Source organism: Hyperolius riggenbachi, chromosome 2 (genome assembly GCF_040937935.1).
Source record: "Hyperolius riggenbachi isolate aHypRig1 chromosome 2, aHypRig1.pri, whole genome shotgun sequence".
NCBI lineage: Eukaryota > Metazoa > Chordata > Amphibia > Anura > Hyperoliidae > Hyperolius > Hyperolius riggenbachi.
The window spans coordinates 441890049-441911549 of record NC_090647.1 but is presented as its reverse complement, the minus strand read 5'-3'; the positions used below and the strand labels follow the sequence as shown (position 1 = coordinate 441911549).

General features: G+C 45.8%; 1 long non-coding RNA gene across 1 annotated transcript in view; it reads left to right on the top strand.

The window, feature by feature from the left end:
• Nucleotides 1-4952: 4952 nt before the first annotated feature.
• Nucleotides 4953-21501, top strand: part of LOC137546937 (uncharacterized) — a 71928-nt gene continuing 55379 nt past the window's right edge. The window contains exon 1 of the long non-coding RNA XR_011026403.1: nucleotides 4953-5019. This is a non-coding gene — a long non-coding RNA (uncharacterized lncRNA). The remainder of the gene's footprint in view (nucleotides 5020-21501) is intronic.

Below are 21501 nucleotides of genomic sequence, written 5' to 3'. Positions count from 1 at the left end.
TGGGATTGTGTTCAATCCTGAATGGTCCCCTACCAGTGTCACATTTTTGGACGTGCGTGTCATCATTGAGGACTGGGGTTTTCGTACGACTTTGTATCAAAAGCCAACGGATCGTAATAGTTTGTTGAGGTATGAAAGCTTCCATCCTGAACATTTGAAAAATTCCCTACCTGTGTCACAGTATCTTAGGGTGCTGCGAATTTGTAACGATGCGTCCGACCGGTTGACTCAGCTCTCTCTGATGACACGCAGGTTCAGGGAGAGGGGTTACCCTGATGACATCTTGAAGGTTGCCTTGGGTAAGGCAGAGGACAGATGGAGAGGCTTGGACCGACGGGAGCGCAATAGAGAGACGGGAATTCCCTTTGTGCAGACGTACAGTCTTGCATCTAGGGGGATACAGCGTGTCGTCGAGACTCATTTACCAATATTAACAGGAGACAAGTCTCTTCCGAATCTGATAAAGAAAAAACCTCTGCATTCCTATAGGTCATGCCCTAATCTTAGATCTAGACTAGTGGAGGCTGACCCCTGGCAGAAATATGCCAAACCCCAAGTGGTGTTATCTCATAGAACTGGGTGTTACAAGTGTTTTAAATGCAATGTGTGCACAGCACTGAACACAGGAGGGTACTTTGTACATCCCCATACTTGTCAGAAGTACAATATTAAGCAATATCTTAACTGTGACTCTGACTTTGTGGTCTATCTCTTGAAGTGTCCCTGTGGCCTTGCCTATGTTGGGAAGACCACGGGGCCATACAAGAAACGATTTCAGAGGCATCGCAGTGACATCAAAATGGCACTTGAGGCAGAGGGGAAGGGTAGGAAACCCGATGCCACCAAACCGGTCGCATTGCATTTCTTGGAGGCTGGGCACAGCATGCACAGTTTAAGGGGGATGGCCATTGAACAGGTAATGGCCCCTAGACGGGGTGGGGATCGCAAAAAGCGTCTACTGCAAAGGGAGGCGTTTTGGATCTTTACATTGAATACTGTCAAGCCTAATGGCCTCAACAGCAATAATGGGCTTGCTTGCTTCTTGGGTGAGCGATGATGTGTCTTTTTATTATGTTTTGTTGCAACAAGTTGTTTTTAATATTTTTTATGAATGTTTATATATATTTTGTAGGGTGGTCACGTGCACTTTAATGGTTGTCTTGATATCTCCTGCAGTATATCCTTTTTCTCCATCAATATGAATATGTGCATGTAATTTGGCAGCAGGTGACTGGACGGGTTATGGTGGAAGTTTTCTACATAACAGTTTAGTCCTTTTTTTCATATCAGTTTAGTCCCTCAGTCTGCTAGGCTCTATAGTCCAGGTATCCATTTGGAGGATTTTGCGCTTGTGAGGTCCTATTTTGGCATTGCCAACGGGTCAGTACCCGGTGGGTTGTGACCTGTTGCTATGGCAACGCGATATGAAGCGCACGCATGCGCGTAGAATTCAATGTGATGTGGCCGTGTGAACTTTCGTTACTATGTGACGTTATGATGACACGCCCCTTTGAGACTGCATTGCGCGGCTGGGCTATGCACACGTCATGGCGTACATTGGTATGCCCTGTGACGATGTGGAGGTGCGTGCGTGTGACGCTGTTGCGTTTGGATTGGTGTGTTCTCGGAGTGGCTGATTGGCTGGGCATCATGCCGAGCATGACGCCCATGATGTTCACGGAAGATGAGCGGCGTGTGGGAGTTTACAGCGCGGCTGATGGAATCCTGGAGAGGGGCAGACTGATTGACAACGGGGTGAGCCAAATAGCATTGCACAATGTTGTATTTTGAAAATGTAACGTTTTATCGATTGATGGGAACGCCTATGGGTGGGATCAGTAATCTCTGTTTGGGGGGTATTTATTGTGGTTTTTGTATGGACACAATGTATTTGTCTTTGCTGCTATCTGCCTTGATAAAGGGGACCCTGAGTGGCCCCGAAACGATCGTCGGCCTATGCAGGTCAGACTATGTATTTACACACATGTGATGGGACAATAAATTGATGGAAATTGCTCCGTGAAGTCTGTGTGCGGACTCCTTCATGACTACTGTGACTTATGGCCTTGGGGCCCGGCACCAGCATACCCTCTGACGTGAGTGCGGTCCTTGGATTGAATTACCTCATGAAGGGGCTTGCGTATCACAATGAAGCAATGACCGCCGGCTATATGAGTATCTCGGGGGGGGGGGAGGGGGGAGAGGGGGCACACCCAAGATAATAAGGTTGTTGCTTCATTGTGGACAGACCAAATTCTATCAGCTGGACAGTCACTGTAGTTCTGTCATTGAGCTACCTCAGCCCGGCGACCATATGGGCTTGAAAACTGCTATCGCTTGCACTCTCGCCATGGTGCGCACCAGTCCAGCATGGCCGTCACTACACAAACAGCTGTTTGCAGTCACTGCATACCTTTCACTGCATCTGTGACTGCACATTGTATTATACCTGGCAGTCAGTGCATACCTTTCACTTGGATTTAAAGTTGATTTGTCTCATATACAGCAGGACCCCGAAAGAGTCCTCCTGTATTGTTATTTTTTGTCACTACCTCCCTGATTCAGGACTTGCGTGCTGTGCCTTCTGCCTTCCTTGGATGTGTGGTGGTAGCCGTTCCTGCTCCTTTGCCCACAGCATGCCTGCTGCCTTCCATGGATGAGTGGTGGTAGCCGTTCCTGCTCCTTTGCCCACAGCAGCAGCCAGGTGTTCATTAAGGAAATCTTTGAGTGGAAGAAGCCAATGTCTGTCAGTCACCTCCTTGCCCGGCGTCTGACAGCTGGCTTGGCGGAACTGTTAGCTCACCAGCTGTTACCATACCAGCTGGTGGACTCTGAGGCCTTCCGAAAATTTGTGGTGATTTGGACACCGCAGTGGAAGATACCAGGCAACAATTATTTTCGAAAAAGGCGATACCCAAACTGTACCGTGATGTTGAAAGGCAAGTGGTGTAATTCTCTGGCACACAGCATTGGGTCAAGGGTCCATCTGACCACAGATACCTGGCCTGCAAAGCACGGTCAGGGCAGGTACATTACTTAGACAGCACATTTGGGTCCTTCCTTGGATGTGTGGTGGTAGCCGTTTCTCAGGCTCCCACTCCGGACCGGAATAGAGCCCTGTTTCCCCGGCCATTACCCGTGGTCACCATGGTACTAAGAAATTCTCGTTGAAGGTACTGTACAGCCAGCAGAAAAAGTAATTTAAAAAAAATAGATGTAAGCTTTAACAATGGTAGAGAAAGAACCATCGAAAGTTGATCAGACAGTACCTGACATCACTGAGGAAGAGCAATCTCGCCATGGTGCGCACCAGTCCAGCACGGCCGTCACTACACAAACAGCTGTTTGTGGTGCGTTACACAGTGAGTTTGGTCTGTCAATGTGAAGCAGTACACTAATAACACTACCTGATTGATGTATACACATGCAAGCTGTTTTAAAGTACTTTAGGCCTCCAATTTAGCATGCAATGTGATTTCTGCCCTTAAAACGCTGCTGTGCATCAAATCCGGATTTTCCCCCCAGAACTTTTGGCGTGTATCCCACTCCACCATGCCCCCCTCCAGGTGTTAGACCCCTTGAAACATCTTTTCCATCACTTTTGTGGCCAGCATAAATGTTTGTAATTTTCAAAGTTCGCCTCCCCATTAAAGTCTATTGCCGGTTCGCAAGTTCGTGCGAACCCAAACTTTTTCGGAAGTTTGCGTTCGAGGTTCGCAAACCTAAAATCGGAGGTTCGAGCCATCTCTAATTACAGTATAGTGTAGATTTGTATATTGTAAAGGTCCATACCCACGATGCGATTTTTGCAGCAACTTTTTTCACGCGACAAACTGCGATTTCGTTAATCATGGGTACAGTCTCCTGATTGCATGATCAATTTTTCATGATGTGCAGCGTATGCGACCATCATGACGGATCTCATCACGGACGATCGCTCAGATCCCTGTAGACTCTCGCGCAAAGTGCCGCGATCGTGTTGCACCCGTCGTGTGTACCTGTGGTAGAAGATGGATCGAGGAATGATGATCGCTTGTCAGGTCGCATTTGCCATGGGTTCCCTGATCCATCTTCTGTTTGACCTTGTGGTGAATACATACCATACCTTAATCTTTTGTGTACAATACTGTAGGTGTAGCGTTATTACATAGTATATAGGTATGTAGTTTGTATATTGTTTGTATGTTATCTATCTATCTATCTATCTATCTATCTATCTAGAGCCCGCAATAAAGAGGTATGGGTGGGGGGCAACAGAAATTAAAGCATTAGCTAATTCTGACCTTAAATGACCCCCGGTAAATCCATTCCCAAAGCTTTTAGGACTTGTTCACACCTAAGGCATTTTCGCCTTTTTTTAAGCGCTGGTGATTTTCAAAATTGACCTAAAAGCACTTGTGCAATGATTCCCTATGAGAGTGTTCATATCTGAGCGGTTTGATTCCGATCCGCTCAGCAAAGCGTTGCCTGCTTGGCCCTGTACCATTTTTGGGGCAATTTGACTCAATGAAAGGTATAGGAAAAATTGCAAACTGCTTGAAAAAACGCTTTGAATAGTGATTTCCCCAGCGCTTCCAGAGGTACAGTGTTTACCTTGTGTGGCCCCCACCTTTATCTCTGCTCCCTCCCCTGCCAGCCAAGCCAGACATTTGGGTAGTAGCCAGACTCTGGGAGACTACTGACCCCAGACCCAGAGACTTGAGCTGCCAGTCACAGGGAATGGACGTAGGCAGGCCTGAGTGGACGGACCACGGATGGACAAAGAGCATAATGTGTGTGAGGCAGCAGCAGGGACTGCCAGTCAGGCAGCCTTGACAAACACACATGCTTACAGGACACAGCAGAGCAGCCGCTGTGATACAGTCAAGCAGTATATGTATATATGATATAATTATTCCAGCAATTTAACAGAAATGTTAACTGCCAATATTAAAGTTATCTGACTCCTGGTAGGAATGCACAACAGGGTGCTGCTGGGCAGCGGAGCTGCTTATCTCTCACCATCAGCCCCACACACAGGTATTGTCCTGACTTACATAGATACCTGAGGTCTGGAACGGATCTAGGTACCTGGGTGTTATATAAGTTAGGGAAGAAGCTGTGGTAATTGTTTTTTTTTGTTCATGTTTGGGTTTATTACCGCAGCAGGGTACTGTTTATTTGTTTATATGTATAAGAAGAAGTTTCTTTATGCTTGTAATTCCCATGCTACATCTGTATACATTCTGAAATATCCCATTGTTCAATTGCCTGTGATATGCAAAATCTCTTTCAAATTCAACTCACATGTATTGATAATTTTGATACTAAAAAATTCGAAACACCGGTTAAAATCATCTCTTGGAATGTTAGGGGGTTACGCTCCTCTTTCAAGAGATCGTTAATGTGTCAGTACATCCACAAATACAAACCGCATAGTCTTATCCTACAGGGAACGCACTTAGATAGTCCCATAGTGAAAACATTACACAAATCCTGGGTGAGCAGGGCTATACATTCAACCTATCCTACATTTTCCAGAGGGGTCTCGATCCTAATCAGCAAAACATTAACATACAAAATGCTACACTCATATATTGACTCGGAGGGCAGATACATTATTCTGCACATGTCAATCTTCGGAGTTGTTTTCTGTATTGTAGGAATATATGCCCCTCCCCCATTACAAACTACATTAATACATCAAATAATGATTAAATTACAAAAATATCTTCCAGCCAAGTTGCTCCTTATAGGAGACTTTAATGATATACTAGAAGCCCAAAAAGACTCCACAAACCACTCCAGAGCGCCAAATCTTTAGTTAATACAATGGGTAGATACTATGTCGCTCACTCAGATCTGAAGATGGAAGAACTCCGGGAGAATTGCTTTCTCCCACTTTTCTTCCACTCACAGATCTGCTGCCCGTATAGACTTGGCATTTGGTAACACAGAATTATTAGCACATGTTCACTCAGCATCAAACCTACCCAGCGGACTCTCTGACCATGCGCCGCTTGAGCTTAGTTTTTACCTTGGCGTGTATTGCAATAAATCTATATGGAAACTCCACCCAAAATGGATCTCAGATAAAGATATAGGAGAGGCAATTTCCTCAGCAATCCAAAATTACTGGGACATTAATGTAGCTACCCCCCCCCCCCCCCAAATACATGGGATGCTTTCAAAGCCATCATTAGAGGGGAATATATCAATCGGATTTCAGCCTGTAGAAAGGAACTTACACTAACGCAACTAACCCAAAAGGAAGACCAAGCTACCACGGCATATGCATCCACCCCTGACGATGACTCCTATTCTGACATCATTATTATTATTATTATTATTATTTAGTATTTATATAGCGCTGACATATTACGCAGCGCTGTACAATGTATATATATATATATATCTTGTCACTAACTGTCCCTCAAAGGAGCTCACAATCTAATCCCTACCATTGCCATATGTCTATATTATGTAGTGTAAGTACTGTAGTCTAGGGCCAATTTTAGGGGGAGCCAATTAACTTATCTGTATGTTTTTGGAATGTGGGAGGAAACCGGAGTACCCGGAGGAAACCCACGCAGACACGGAGAGAACATACAAACTCTTTGCAGATAGTGCCCTGGCTGGGACTCGAACCAGGGACCCAGCGCTGCAAGGCGAGAGAGCTAACCACTACGCCACCGTGCTGACATGATGCAAAGCAAGCGACTATTACATTTACATATGACTGATCTAACTAAAACGTCTCTCACAAAATGACAACAAAGCTGCATTTGAGAAAGGGGACAAAAACGGGAAATTATTAGCAAATATAGCACGCAATCCCTCTGAACAATCAAACATTCCAGAAATTAGGCTGGAGACCGGCGACATAACAGCTAACCCCCTCCGCAATTTTGTTACAATTTCAGCGATACCAAGAGGACTTATATACCTCTAAATTTGTAGGGGATAAAGCGCAACTCGCTAGTCTCCTTTCTCGGATAACGGTACCAACACTAGATACAGACTCATCCCAAGCAATAGATAAAGATATTATGGAGGAGGAAGTGGTGGATGCAACTCTATCCTTCCCTTCCCAGTAATCCCCAGGCCCAGATGGGATACCAATCAAATTTTATAAAAGATATATAAGAATATTGGCTCCACACCTAACCAAATTGTATAACCATAGCTTATCGGGCAACGGCTTACCAGAAACCTTTTCTCAAGCACATGTAATTTTAATACCTAAGCCGGAGAAATACCCGAGAGCAATTGCATTTCTAGACATACAGAAGGCATTTGATTCGGTCGAATGGATAGATCTTTGGACAACTCTAGACAAGTTCGGCTTTGGCCCCAAATTTGTTTCATGGCTCAAGTTAATATATAACAACCCTAAATCTAATATAAAAATTGGTCAGACGATCTCTTCTGACATATATTTATATAGAGGCACAAGGCAGGGGTGCCCTCTCTCTCCGGCCCTCTTCGTGATAGCCATAGAACCGATTGCAGCGGCTTTACGCCAAGACACTCACTTAAAGGGCTTTCATGTGGGGGGGCTGGAGGAGAGGGTGTCCCTGTATGCTGACGACATGGTACTTTACCTAGAGGACCCTAACAGCTCTATCATGGGCGTCCGCAGAAATTTTTTCAGGGGGGGGGGGGGCAAAAAGGGGGGAGGAAAAAGAGGGGCGGCGCGCCGAAAATCTGGGGTGGTGTTGTGTGGCGCGTGTAGCGCGCCAAAAAATTTAGCTACGTCAAATGGTTGTGGTCATAAACCAGAATGTGGGTGTGGTCGTGGGTGGAGACAAGTTTACATGAACTAAGCAATGGTGGGACATTAGATTAGGACAGTGGTGGCGAACCTTTTGGAGGTCGAGTGTCCAAACTGCAAAGTCACTTTACTATCACAAAGTGCCAACAGCAATTTAAACTAAATACAAACATCCATAGTAAACAAAAAAACAGTTGCGCTGGGCCTAAAAAATGTTGTCTAACAATTTCACCAATAATGGGTACTAATCAGCTTAATGAAAAATATCCACAATTTATTCCAAAATATGCTTATAAAACATAGATTATCAGTTGTTGCATAAATAAAACAATTTCACATCACAATATTGCATACATATTTCATGTTCAATGTCTATACATATCATCCACTCGCTCAAAAGTACACAGACCTTCCAATGTGCATGAAAAAGTTGGGATAAAAAGTGGGGATAAAAAACTTTGAATAGAAAGGTTCTGGAGTGAAGAATCTGTATGATATATTCTCTGTTTGTGACTCTAGATATATATTATTGCAGTGTCCTTAAATCCTTAGTGGAGGTGAAGTAGATTGATGTGTTCCAATATAGGTACCTTGTGGAGGGCTGGTTATCACATCACAAAAGTATGTCCCCTTCACTATAAGTTCTGTACGTAGCCAGATAGGTTATTGATGTTTGCCTTGGCGGTTACGATCTATAATTCCTGCAACAAAATGTCCACAATGGTTCTACTCACGTTCCTGACGAATAGGTAAAGATCAGGCTGGAGTCCAGTGGTTGAGTCAGAGCTCCGGCTGGCAGCTCTGTGACTCGGCTCAGCATGTACACGCGCTGTATCCTCGATCCGTTCCGCCATCCACTACTGCTACAGGAGCAAGTACTCTGCAGCTGCATCAACTAGGTACAGCACGTATTCAACCATTCCTGCTGTAACCAAGCAACAGCCTAGCAATACAGGACGTGGGGAACAGGTGACGTCACCGGAAGTGAACCAGCCGTCACCCGGAACTACTACAAGTTTACATGAACTAAGCAATGGTGGGACATTAGATTAGGACAGTGGTGGCGAACCTTTTGGAGGTCGAGTGTCCAAACTGCAAAGTCACTTTACTATCACAAAGTGCCAACAGCAATTTAAACTAAATACAAACGTTTTAACTCATACATGAACATTATGGAAAATCCAAGTTGAAAATAAACTGTGAAGATAAACAATTTCATCCATCCTATTCCTGAAAAATGTATTCATTTTTTCAGAACCTCCCAGTTCCATTTTTTGTTTTAAAAAGCGGAAAAAGTAGGTTTAATGCTCTTGTCTCATATGATGATGATTCATCTTTTTCTATAGTCTCGCAGTTAGCAATCATGAGGCCCCCCCATCAAGACAAATTCAGCAATCATGAGGCCCCCAACATGACCAACTCAGCAATCATGAGGCCTCCAACAAGACAAATTCAGCAATCATGAGGCCCCCAACAAGACAAATTCAGCAATCATGAGGCCCCCAACAAGACAAATTCAGCAATCATGAGGCCCCCAACAAGACAAATTCAGCAATCTTGAGGCCCCCAACAAATCATGAAGCCCCCAACAAGACAAAGTCAGTAACCATGAGGCCCCCAACAAGTCAAATTCAGCAGTCATGAGGCACATAAATAGACAGCATTTCACCAAAATAGGCAGAATGCCCCCTTAATATGGTAGACATCTCTCACCTGGCAGGAGTTCCCCAAAATACACTCAATCTGACAGCAGTGGTTCCCCAAAAATAGGTAGCCCCAGGTCTATAGGTGTCCCCAGAATACGTGGCCAGCGGTATAGATGTCCGCAGAACTGGTAGCCAGGGGTAGAGATGTCCCCAGAACAGGTAGCCAAGGGTATGTGTGCCCAGTATATGTAGCCAGAGGTATATGTGCCCAGTATATGTAGTCAGGGGTATATGTGCCCAGTATATGTAGTCAGGGGTATATGTGCCCAGTATATGTAGTCAGGGGTATATGTGCCCAGTATATGTAGTCAGGGGTATATGTGCCCAGTATATGTAGCCAGGGGTATATGTCCCCAGTATATGTAGCCAGCGGTATATGTCCCCAGTATATGTAGCCAGAGGTATAGATGACCCCAGTATATGTAGTCAGGGGTATATGTGCCCAGTATATGTAGCCAGGGGTATATGTGCCCAGTATATGTAGTCAAGGGTATATGTGCCCAGTATATGTAGTCAAGGGTATATGTGCCCAGTATATGTAGCCAGAGGTATATGTGCCCAGTATTTGTAGGCAGGGGTATATGTGCCCAGTATATATAGTCAGGGGTATATGTGCCCAGTATATGTAGTCAGGGGGATATGTGCCCAGTATATGTAGGCAGGCGTATATGTTCCAGTATATGTAGGCAGGTGTATATGTCCCAGTATATGTAGGCAGGTGTATATGTCCCAGTATATGTAGGCAGGTGTATATGTCCCAGTATATGTAGGCAGGTGTATATGTCCCAGTATATGTAGGCAGGTGTATATGTCCCAGTATATATAGCCAGGGGTATATGTCCCAGTATATGTAGACAGGGGTATATGTCCCCAGTATATGTAGCCAGGGGTATATGTGCCCAGTATATATAGCCAGGGGTATATGTGCCCAGTATACATAGGCAGGTGTATATGTCCCAGTATACATAGCCAGGGGTATGTGTGCCTAGTGAATATAGCCAGGGGTATGTGTGCCTTGTAAATATAGCCAGGGGTATATGTGCCCAGTATATGTAGGCAGGGTTATATGTCCCAGTATATGTAGGCAGGGGTATATGTGCCCAGTATATGTAGGCAGGGGTATATGTGCCCGGTATATATAGCCAGGGGTATATGTGCCCAGTATATGTAGGCAGGTGTATATGTGCCCAGTATATGTAGCCAGAGGTATATGTCCCCAGTATATGTAGGCAGGGGTATATGTCCCCAGTATATGTAGCCAGAGGTATATGTGCCCAGTATATGTAGTCAAGGGTATATGTGCCCAGTATATGTAAGCAGGGGTATATGTGCCCAGTATATGTAGCCAGGGGTATATGTGCCCAGTATATGTAGGCAGGGGTATATGTCCCAGTATATGTACGCAGGGGTAATGTGCCCAGTATATATAGCGAGGGGTATATGTCCCAGTATATGTAGCCAGGGGTATATGTGACCAGTATATGTAGGCAGGGGTATATGTGCCCAGTATATGTAGGCAGGGGTATATGTCCCCAGAATAAGTAGCCAGGTGTGCCCCAGCAGGAGGGAAGCAGCGCAGAGAAGAGAGAGAGCTATGTGCGGACAGTGGGGAAGGGCGGACGTCTCCCCCTCTTAAGGGGCTCTCTCTCCCTCGCTCTCCCCTCCGGAACGAAGTGTGCAGCGGCTGGGCAGTGGGTGGAACTTACCTCGTCTCGTCGCAGGCGCCGGATGGATTAGCCGCTACTCTGGTCTGGTCCAGACCAGAGTGCGGCACCAGAACTTTCGGCACAGGAGCGAGACGAGGTAAGTTCCGCCCGCTGCCCAGCCGCTGCACACTTCGTTCCGGACTCCGGAGGGGAGAGCGAGGGAGGGAGAGCCCCCTAAGGTGAGGGAACGGGGGGAGACGTACGCCCTTCCCAGCTATCCGCACATAGCTCTCCCTCTTGTCTGCGCTGCTGGCCGCACGGGCACTCGGCCAGGGGAGGGCAGCGGGCGGCCAGGGTCGGGCAGATGCCCGATTTTGCCATATGTGCGGACGCCCATGAGCTCTATCACATGTAGAGATGGCTGCGAATGGTTCCAGGCGAACTTTCGGTGGTTCTCGTTCGCCAGCTAAGGTGAACTTTTGCGGAAGTTCGATTGGCCCCCATAGTGCACCATTAGGGTCAACTTTGACCCTCTACATCACAGTCAGCAGGAACATTGTAGCCAATTATGCTACACTCTCTTCTGGAGCCACCCCCCCCCCCCCCTATAAAAGGCAGGCAGCACTGGCTTTTACACTCACTTGTGTGCCTGCATTAATTAGTGAAGGGACAGCTGCTGGCAGACTCTCATAGGGAAAGATTAGTTAGGCTCTTTCAGGCTTGTTAGCTTGCTCCTGGCTGATTGTTATTGCGAAAATAGCACCCCTCAACAGCTCTTTTGAGAGCTAATGTTCTCCTGATGTGTTGGTTTTTTTTTGTGTTGCCCACGGTCACTGCATTATACAGCCCTATCTGTTGCAGCTGGACCTTGGTAATTGCTATTACTGTGCCAGCCAGGCCCTGCTTAACTATCTATACTGGGACACCTACCTATGCCTACCTGACTACTGGGGCACCTACTTACCTATACGGGGACACCTACCTATGCCTACCTACCTATACTGGGACTCCTAACTATGCCTAGCTAACTACTGGGGCACCTACCTATGCCTACATATACCTATACTGGGACTCCTACCTATGCCTAGCTAACTACTGGGGCACCCACCTATGCCTACCTACCTATACTGGAACACCTACCTATGCCTACCTACCTATACTGGGACTCCTACCTATGCCTAGCTAACTACTGGGGCACCTACCTATGCCTACCTACCTATCCTGGGACTCCTACCTATGCCTAACTAACTACTTGGGCACCTACCTATGCCTACCTACCTATACAGGGACTCCTACCTATGCCTACCTACCTATACTGGGACTCCTACCTATGCCTAGCTAACTATACTGGGACTCCTACCTATGCCTAGCTAACTACTGGGGCACCTACCTATGCCTACCTATCTATACTGGCACTTCTACCTATGCCTATCTACCTATACTGGAACTCCTACCTATGCCTAGCTAACTACTGGGGCACCTACCTATACCTACCTACCTATACTGGAACTCCTACCTATGCCTAGCTAACTACTGGGGTACCTACATATGCCTACCTACCTATACTGGGACTCCTACCTATGCCTAGCTAACTACTGGGGCACCTACCTATGCCTACCTACCTATACTGGGACTCATACCTATGCCTAGCTAACTACTGGGGCACCTACCTATGCCTACCTACCTATACTGGGACTCCTACCTATGCCTACCTACCTACACTGGGACTGCTACCTATGCCTAGCTAACTACTGGGGCACCTACCTATGCCTACCTACCTATACTGGGACTCCTACCTATGCCTAGCTAACTACTGGGGCACCTACCTATGCCTATCTACCTATACTGGGACACCTACTTATGCCTACCTACCTATACTGGGACTCCTACCTATGCCTAGCTAACTACTGGGGCACCTACCTATGCCTATTTACCTATACTGGGACACCTACCTATGCCTACCTACCTATACGGGAACTCCTACCTATGCCTAGCTAACTACTGGGGCTCCTACCTATGCCTACCTGCCTATACTGGGACTCCTACCTATGCCTAACTAACTACTGGGGCACGTACCTATGCCTATCTACCTATATTGGGACACCTACCTATGCCTACCTACCTATACTGGGACTCCTACCTATGCCTAGCTAACTACTGGGGCTCCTACCTATGCCTACCTACCTATACTGGGACTCCTACCTATGCCTAGCTAACTACTGGGGCACCTACCTATGCCTATCTACCTATACTGGGACACCTATCTATGCCTAGCTAACTACTGGGGCACCTACCTATGCCTATCTACCTATACTGGGACACTTACCTATGCCTACCTACCTATACTGGGGCAACTACCTATGCCTACCTACATACAAGAAGATAATAAGGTTGTTGCTTCATTGTGGACAGACCAAATTTGATCAGCTGGACAGTCACTGTTGTTCTATCATTGAGCTACCACAGCCCGGCGACCATATGGGCTTGAACACCGCGATGGCCTGTACTCTCGCCATGGTGTGCACCAGTCCAGCATGGCCGTCACTGCACAAACAGTTGTTTGCGGTGCGTTACACAGTGAGTTTGGTGTGTCAGTGTGAAACAGTACCCTAATTACACTCCCTGATTGATGTATACACATGCAAGATGTTTGAAAGCTCTTTAGTCCTGCAATTTAGCATTCAATGTGATTTCTGCCCTTAAACCGCTGCTTTGCGTCAAATCCAGATTTTGCCCCGGGACTTTTGGCATCCATCCCACTTATCCATGCCCCCCTCCAGGTGTTAGACCCCTTGAAACATCTTTTCCATCACTTTTGTGGCCAGCATAAATGTTTCTAGTTTTCAAAGTTCGCATCCCCATTGAAGTCTATTGCGGTTCGCGAAAGTTCGTGCGAACCGAACCTTTTGCGGAAGTTCGTGAACCCGGTTTGCGAACCTACAATCGGAGATTCGGGCCATCTCTAATTACAGGTGCACTTTATGTTTTCAATAACTACTCCCCTTTATCAGGATTACATGTTAACTGCACTAAATCTAAATTATTACCACTTACTCAAAATGCTCTTATACAAACCCCACTAGATTCAGTCACTAAAATAAAATACCTAGGTATATGGATATCCCATGATTCGCTTGACTTTAATCATGACAACCTCCTTCCCCTACTTCAGTATACCAAGCAAAAACTCGCAGGCTTGAAATGTTTTCCCCTCTCTCTAATAGGAAGGATCAACCTAATCAAGAGGAAACTTCTGCCCAAATACACATATATATTTAGAAACTCCCTGTCACAGGACCCCTAGTGGCTGGACCGCAAAATGCCTTCCAATCAGTTTCAGCACACAGACCATGCAAGCTGTGGTCGCAATCGGTGCACAGAATCTGCTGGAATTTTGGCAGCAGACCGACTAGAAGGGAGCCTGTGAGTTACGGTAATACAATTTACACACTATTTCAGGGTATAACTGCCACCATCTCTGTTACCATGGGACAGAGGAGCCCACTGACTGGCTGATTCTAGACCTGCAAATAAAAACGGTTAAACGCACTCTATTCTGTCTAGCTAGCAACAATAGTAGCGACTGCGCAAATCTTCCCGATTCGCCTGCGTTTCTCACGGCTGTTCCGTGACACTCCCCCATATGGATCCGAAAAATGTTTTTTGTACAAATCACTTCATTAATATGCAGCTTTATACGGAATAATAAAACCCCACGTATTAGAAAGCTACAAAGGCCATGTACCGAGGGAGGCTTAGCCTTTCCTAACCTATACAAATATTTTATAGCTAGCCAATTAGTCACAGCTCATTGGTGGCTGCTGGCTGGTCCAGGATCATTCTAATTCTTCCATGATCCTGGAGGTGGCACACCTTGGCTCATTTGAAGCATTAGCAAAGATTTTATACAGAGGCCTAAAAGCACCCTACCCATTATTACCAATATGAGAGTCGTTATTAGGGCCTGGAATGTGGTGCACTCTTGGTATAAAGCCCCATGTAACCGAATTTCTCCCAACACACCTCTCTGGAATAATCCAATCCTTACCCAATTTTATACTATTCCTGATCCAATTACTTGGATAAAAAAAGTGTCTTCCAACTGTCTCATATTATCTCTAAGGCTGGTTTCACAGTGGGACGTTACAGGCGCACGTTAGCCCACCGCAGCCCACCGCACAGTAATGAAATATCAATGGGGCTGTTCACAATGCCCACGCTGCGTCACAAGACAACGTACTGCATGCAGTACTTTAGACGTTAGACTGCTTGCACATGCTCAGTAATCTTGTGGAGGAGCGGAGAGCAGCCAGGCACATGGCTAATTAATATGCACTGCACGTTGTGACGTGCAGTGTTTACTTCCTGGAGCGGCCGCTCTGTGCGGCGATTGGCCGGCGGGACCACGTGATGCCGCATGCGCACAAGAGTGCGCATCATGGCATCACTGACGCCAGAGTGAGCTGCACAACGCGGCTCACTCTGACGTCCAGATCCAGCACCACCAGGCGTTCCGTTAGGGGGACGTTATGCGACCTTAACGCCCCCTCTAACGCAACGTCCTGGTGTGAAATTAGCCTAATAGTACCTTAATTGACTTTGATACTTTAAAAGAAAACTTCTCCTTAACTAACACACATTTCTTTAGATACATCCAAATAAGACATGCTTTTCACACACAATATAAAGATGGTATAGTCAGATTACAAACCACAGAATTAGAAGACATTCTTAAAAAAGAAGACTTACAGAAAGCACTATCCACTTTGTATCAACACATAATATTACTTACAGAACCTCACTCATCCATTTATAAACATCAAAAGATGTGCAATCTTGCGCTAACGCAGGTGAGAGGTCAAAGTGGACCGCAGACTGATCACACACTGGCAGCTCCTCAAACACTCGGCTGTGAGCGGACTACTGGAAAAGGAAGCAAAAGACAGGAGGAGCGCTCCGTAGTGTGATACCGTTTAATAAAATGAAAACTGCGCAATAAAAGATACACTTACTAGATGTGTATGAACAGTAGGCATTTAAAATTGGCATATAGCCCAGAATAAAAAGGACATCCCCTCTTGGAAGCGAAACCTGAAGCTGCAGTGGCCAGCGGCAGCAAGGATCCAGATGGTAAATGGATGACAGGTGTCCCTTCGGGGTGACTGTGTGCAGGTTACGTCAAGACGCGTTTCGGCGTGTCCACGCCTTCGTCAGTTAACGTCTAAGGCGTGGACACGCCGAAACGCGTCTTGACGTAACCTGCACACAGTCACCCCGAAGGGACACCTGTCATCCATTTACCATCTGGATCCTTGCTGCCGCTGGCCACTGCAGCTTCAGGTTTCGCTTCCAAGAGGGGATGTCCTTTTTATTCTGGGCTATATGCCAATTTTAAATGCCTACTGTTCATACACATCTAGTAAGTGTATCTTTTATTGCGCAGTTTTCATTTTATTAAACGGTATCACACTACGGAGCGCTCCTCCTGTCTTTTGCTTCATTTATAAACATCCATGGACTAACCTAATTCCTACTATAGACGATGAAGATTGGGAGAATGCCCTTATAAAACCTTAAGTACTTAATCGCCACTAAAGACAAACTAATACAATTTAAAATATTACATAAGGCTTACATGACTCCAATTAAATTAGCTAAATTCAACTCGGACAATTCTGGTAATTGCTGTAGATGTGGGGAGGTGTCAGCAAACTTTGACCACATCTTCTGGGTATGCCCTAGAATAGCTAAGAATAGCTACACAATGGATTGAAATACACGTATGACTAAAATAGACGTACACCCGGAACCATTACACTGTCTCCTTGGAGAAGTGACGGCCTTGGCCCCAACTAGAGCCCAAAGATCATCGGTTGGATTATTACTGTACTACTACAGAAAATGCATATTTCTACAATGGAAGCAACAGGACCCCCCGACACTTTCATACTGGAAAAATGTAATCAATACCTCTCTACACTTATACAAAGCCGCATTCATTTATAGGGGCTGCGCTTCCAAATTTCAAAAGGTATGGGGTGTATGGGTTAAAAATCGGGACACGGCTGTTTCAGACTAAATTATATATATTAAAAGGATAATCGCTACAGGATGGGCAGCACGGTGGCGCAGTGGTTAGCTCTCTCGCCTTGCAGCGCTGGGTCCCTGGTTCGAATCCCAGCCAGGTCACTATCTGCAAAGAGTTTATATGTTCTCTCCGTGTCTGCGTGGGTTTCCTCTGGGCACTCCGGTTTCCTCCCACGTTCCAAAAACATACGGATAAGTTAATTGGCTCCCCCTAAAAATTGGCCCTAGACTACAGAACTTACACTACATAATATAGACATATGGCAATGGTAGGGATTAGATTGTGAGCTCCTTTGAGGGACAGTTAGTGACAAGATATATATATATACACTGTACAGCGCTGCGTAATATGTCAGCGCTATATAAATACTAAATAATAAATAATAATACAGGATGTTGATAATGGGTCTCACCTACTACAGAAATTATAGTAATTATCGGGCTATGGCGCCATGAACACAGAACGTACCTGCACAAAATTCTGATGTCAAACAGAATATAACCTCTGTATTTAAGTGAGTTTGTGATTCTACTCAGTTAAAGTATCCGGGGTGATTGAACTAGACTAATATTAAGTGACATGGGAAGTTTCTCAATACATGGATGTAAATCTTCTTCTTAAGGTTGTGAATGTTGTTATCCCCATCTGTTTGGGGGATTTGTTGTCTTAAATGTTTTTATGTACTAAAATTTAATAAAAAGAATCTTTAAAAAAGAAAAAAAAAAGAATAAAATAGAATTGTCTGTAAGTAGGCCTCTATATTAGCATTTTGTGAGTTAGAAAGCCTGTTAGAAAGGTGTATGCATTAGATAGCTAGATGTAGGCCCGGTTCACATTAGCGGTTGTTTGCCAAACGGACCGGATGACCTGACCGGATCCGGACCGGATCCGGATCGGAACCGTACGGTTCTGATCCGGATCCGATCCGGATCCGGTCAGGTTGCATCAGGTGGTAATCAGGATGCGATCTGGATCCGTTTGGCAAAGTTAACGTAAAAAAAAAAAAAAATGTTGGGGTCTGGGAGGTCAGCAGAAGGGGGACCTGTGGAATCAGGCCCTCTGCTGTTTAGCACTCACCTCCACCTCCGACATGCTGCCAACATCCTGCCAACACCTCCAGCTCGTGCTGCTCCACTCCAAAATGCTTGCCCATGTGTCCCCAGCCAATATCGCCGCAAAAATCCGCATAGGAAGTGGGGTAGAACATTCGGATTTCTCAGCCAGTGTGTTGTGCGGCCTCCGGTTCCCATTTGTTTGTATTGGCCGGATGGTGCAGTCCGGCTCCGCCCCGGATACGGCTGCCGGAGGGGCCGGATGAAAAAATAGCGCATGTTGGAACGGAGGCCGGAGTCCGGATCCGGCCCGGATCCGGTCCGGCTCCGGTTCTGCAGAACGGACCCATGTGAACGGACGCATAGGCTTTAATTGCTATGCCGTGCGTCCGTTCCGTCCGTTCTGCAGGCGGTGCGGCTCCGGCACGGCGATTCCGGAGGGCCACCGCAAGTGTGAACCGGGCCGTAGGCTGTATATTTTTGTACTATGTATACTGATATATATCCGTTTGTATTGTATTGCAGTTTCACAATTAAAGTAAATAAGGAAAGACAATAAAGTACAGAGAATCTCAGTCAAGAAGCAGATTCCTCCACTTATTGGACTTATTTACAGTGTTTAGCTGACTGTCTAGCTGCACTACGCAGGACAGTGTTGTGAAAACAGGACAGTGAAAAGACAACAGCACAGCAGGCTTGAACACAAGGGGCTTGATTCACAAAGCGGTGCTAACCTACTTAGCACGTCTAAAGACATTAGACGTGCTAACCAGGGTGCTTAGTAGGTTAGCACCAGATTTCTCAATCAGATTGCGCGCTAACTTTGCGCGCGCAAAACATTACGCGTGCAAAGTCCTATGCGCGCTAAGTCCCATAGGCTTTAATGGGCACTTCGCGCGGAGCGCCCTGCGCTCTGTGCAGTGCGCGCGCAAAGTTTTACGCGCATAAAGTTTTGCGCGCATAAAGTTTTATGCGCGAAAAGCTCGTTTAGACGTGCTAAGGGGGTTTTCACAGGCGTGCTAACAGTTAGCACCGCTTTGTGAATCAAGCCCAAGGAGTCACTACACATCAGACATGAGTCTAAGATCAGGGAAGAAGTATACATTTGAGAATGTGCCCCCTGTGACACAGCAAGGCAGGGAGAAGAGCCCTAGTGTCCAGCACGAAGAGACAAGATCACATGTCTCCAGAGCATCCAGATCCAGTAAGCTGTCTTCAGCAAGTTCTCTAGCAGTGAAAGCACATGCCAAAGCAGTGGCAGCCCGTGTACAGCTAGCCTTTGCAGAGAAAGAAGCCGTCCTATTGCGCGAAAAGGCAGAAAAAAAAGTTGTCACGTTACGTGAAAAGGCAGTATTAGATGCAAAGCTGCATATTCTTCAGCTTCAGAGTGCAGCAGCTGCTGCAGCTTGTATAGAAGAAGATACACCAGAAAGTAAGAAAACTCAGGAAGGCCCTGCAGTTCCAGAGAAACCTATTTCATCTGCAGAACGCACAAGTGACTATGTCAAGAAACGTAATAGTGTGAAAGCAAATGAACAGTCACTAAAAACTGAACCAGAATTCAGAGCAAAGTCAGCACAAGCTGCAAGCGCACCAAGTCATCTAATGACATCAGAAGTACTAGGCTGGTGAAAGAGCCACCTCCAGAATCCCCTAAAAATGAGAAACAGGGAGTCTCACTTCCACGGCCTAAAGATTATATGTCTGAACAGCAAAATGTCCACGATAAGTATCTCATTCGCAAAGAAATGGTTAATTCTAGCTTCAGCAAGTTTGACGACTTCCCTGAGAACTACTGGGCATGGAAATCATCCTTTCTGAGTACTATTAGAGATTTGAACTTATCAGCTTCAGAAATACTAGACTTAATGATAAAATGGTTCGGTAAGGAGTCAGCACAACACGCAAAAAGCATGCGCAGGTTGCATCTATTTCACCCCTCAGCAGGACTTGACATGGCCTGGCAGAGATTAGAAGAAAGATATGGTTCACCTGGTAATTGGTGCCTTTTTGAAAAAAACTCAAAGACTTCCCAAAACTGAGCAATAAAGATAATACAAGGCTACAAGAATTCTTCTAGAAATAGAGTGCGCCAAAGAGGAAGGCTTCTTGCCAGGACTAGCATATTTAGACACTGCTCAAGGTATTAATCCAGTAGCGGAGAAGTTAGCTTATCCTTTGCAAGTAAAGTGGACATCTGTTGGAGCAAAGTACAAAGAAGAGAATAGAGTGGGTATTCCCCCTTTCTTTGTGTCTTCTAGATTTGTACAGCAGCAAGCAAAGATTAGGTGTGACCCCAGCTTTGTCTTTATCAGTTCTGGCAATCAGCTATCCAAACCAGAAACACCTGCCAGACCCCACAGTAAGACTCATGTGTCCACACACAAGACAACTGTATCCCCAACAGCTACAAACTGCAAAAACAGCTTCAAAGTAACCCCTATAGGATACCTTGACAATGAATTTCCGATTCGTCACAAGCCTCATTCACTTAATAGGTTTGCATCTAAACCCATTGCAATTTTTAAGAAGATAATGTCATTTCTCAAGCAACATGGGATCTGTTTCAAGTGTTGTGAAACCAACAAGCATATTGCTAAAGACTGTAAGACAGCACTTGACTGCTCAGAATGCGGCAGTGTGACACACATCACAGCCCTGCAACCTACCTCTATCACAGAGACTGTAGAAGCTGGGAAAGATCAGGGCAGTGGCAAGAAGAGAGCTCACTTTCTCCAATAGTAACCAAGTGCACTGAAGTCTGTGGTCAAGGTAAGAGCTGTATGCAGTTCTTGGCGAGCATAGCAACAGATCATTAGCAAGGTCAGAGTTTTTTGATATATTCAACATTAAAACAACTGCAGCCCCATGCACCCTAAAGACTTGTGCAGGGACAATGGAAACTACTGACAGAACTGCTACAGACTATTATTGTGATGCACACGGTTCCCAAGAAAACCGCGTGTGCGCCATTCAAGTCACAAACGCACTTGCAAGTTTCATTGCAAGCGACCAGAATGACATTTTTTTGGTTTAAATCAACTTTTTTTTCTCTCTTTTCCCTGGCACTTTGGTAGCTTCTAATTACAAAACCCCTCACCTATGTGTGAAAGCGGTTCCCAATCTTCCCTGGGAATCTTATAAGTCCCATCCATCAGATGAACAGTGGCGGCTTCAGCTTCAGATTTTTGGGGGGGCTCAAAGGGGGCACGAGGGCTGGCAGGCCGGGCTTAGGGGGGGGGACTTGCGCCGCGGC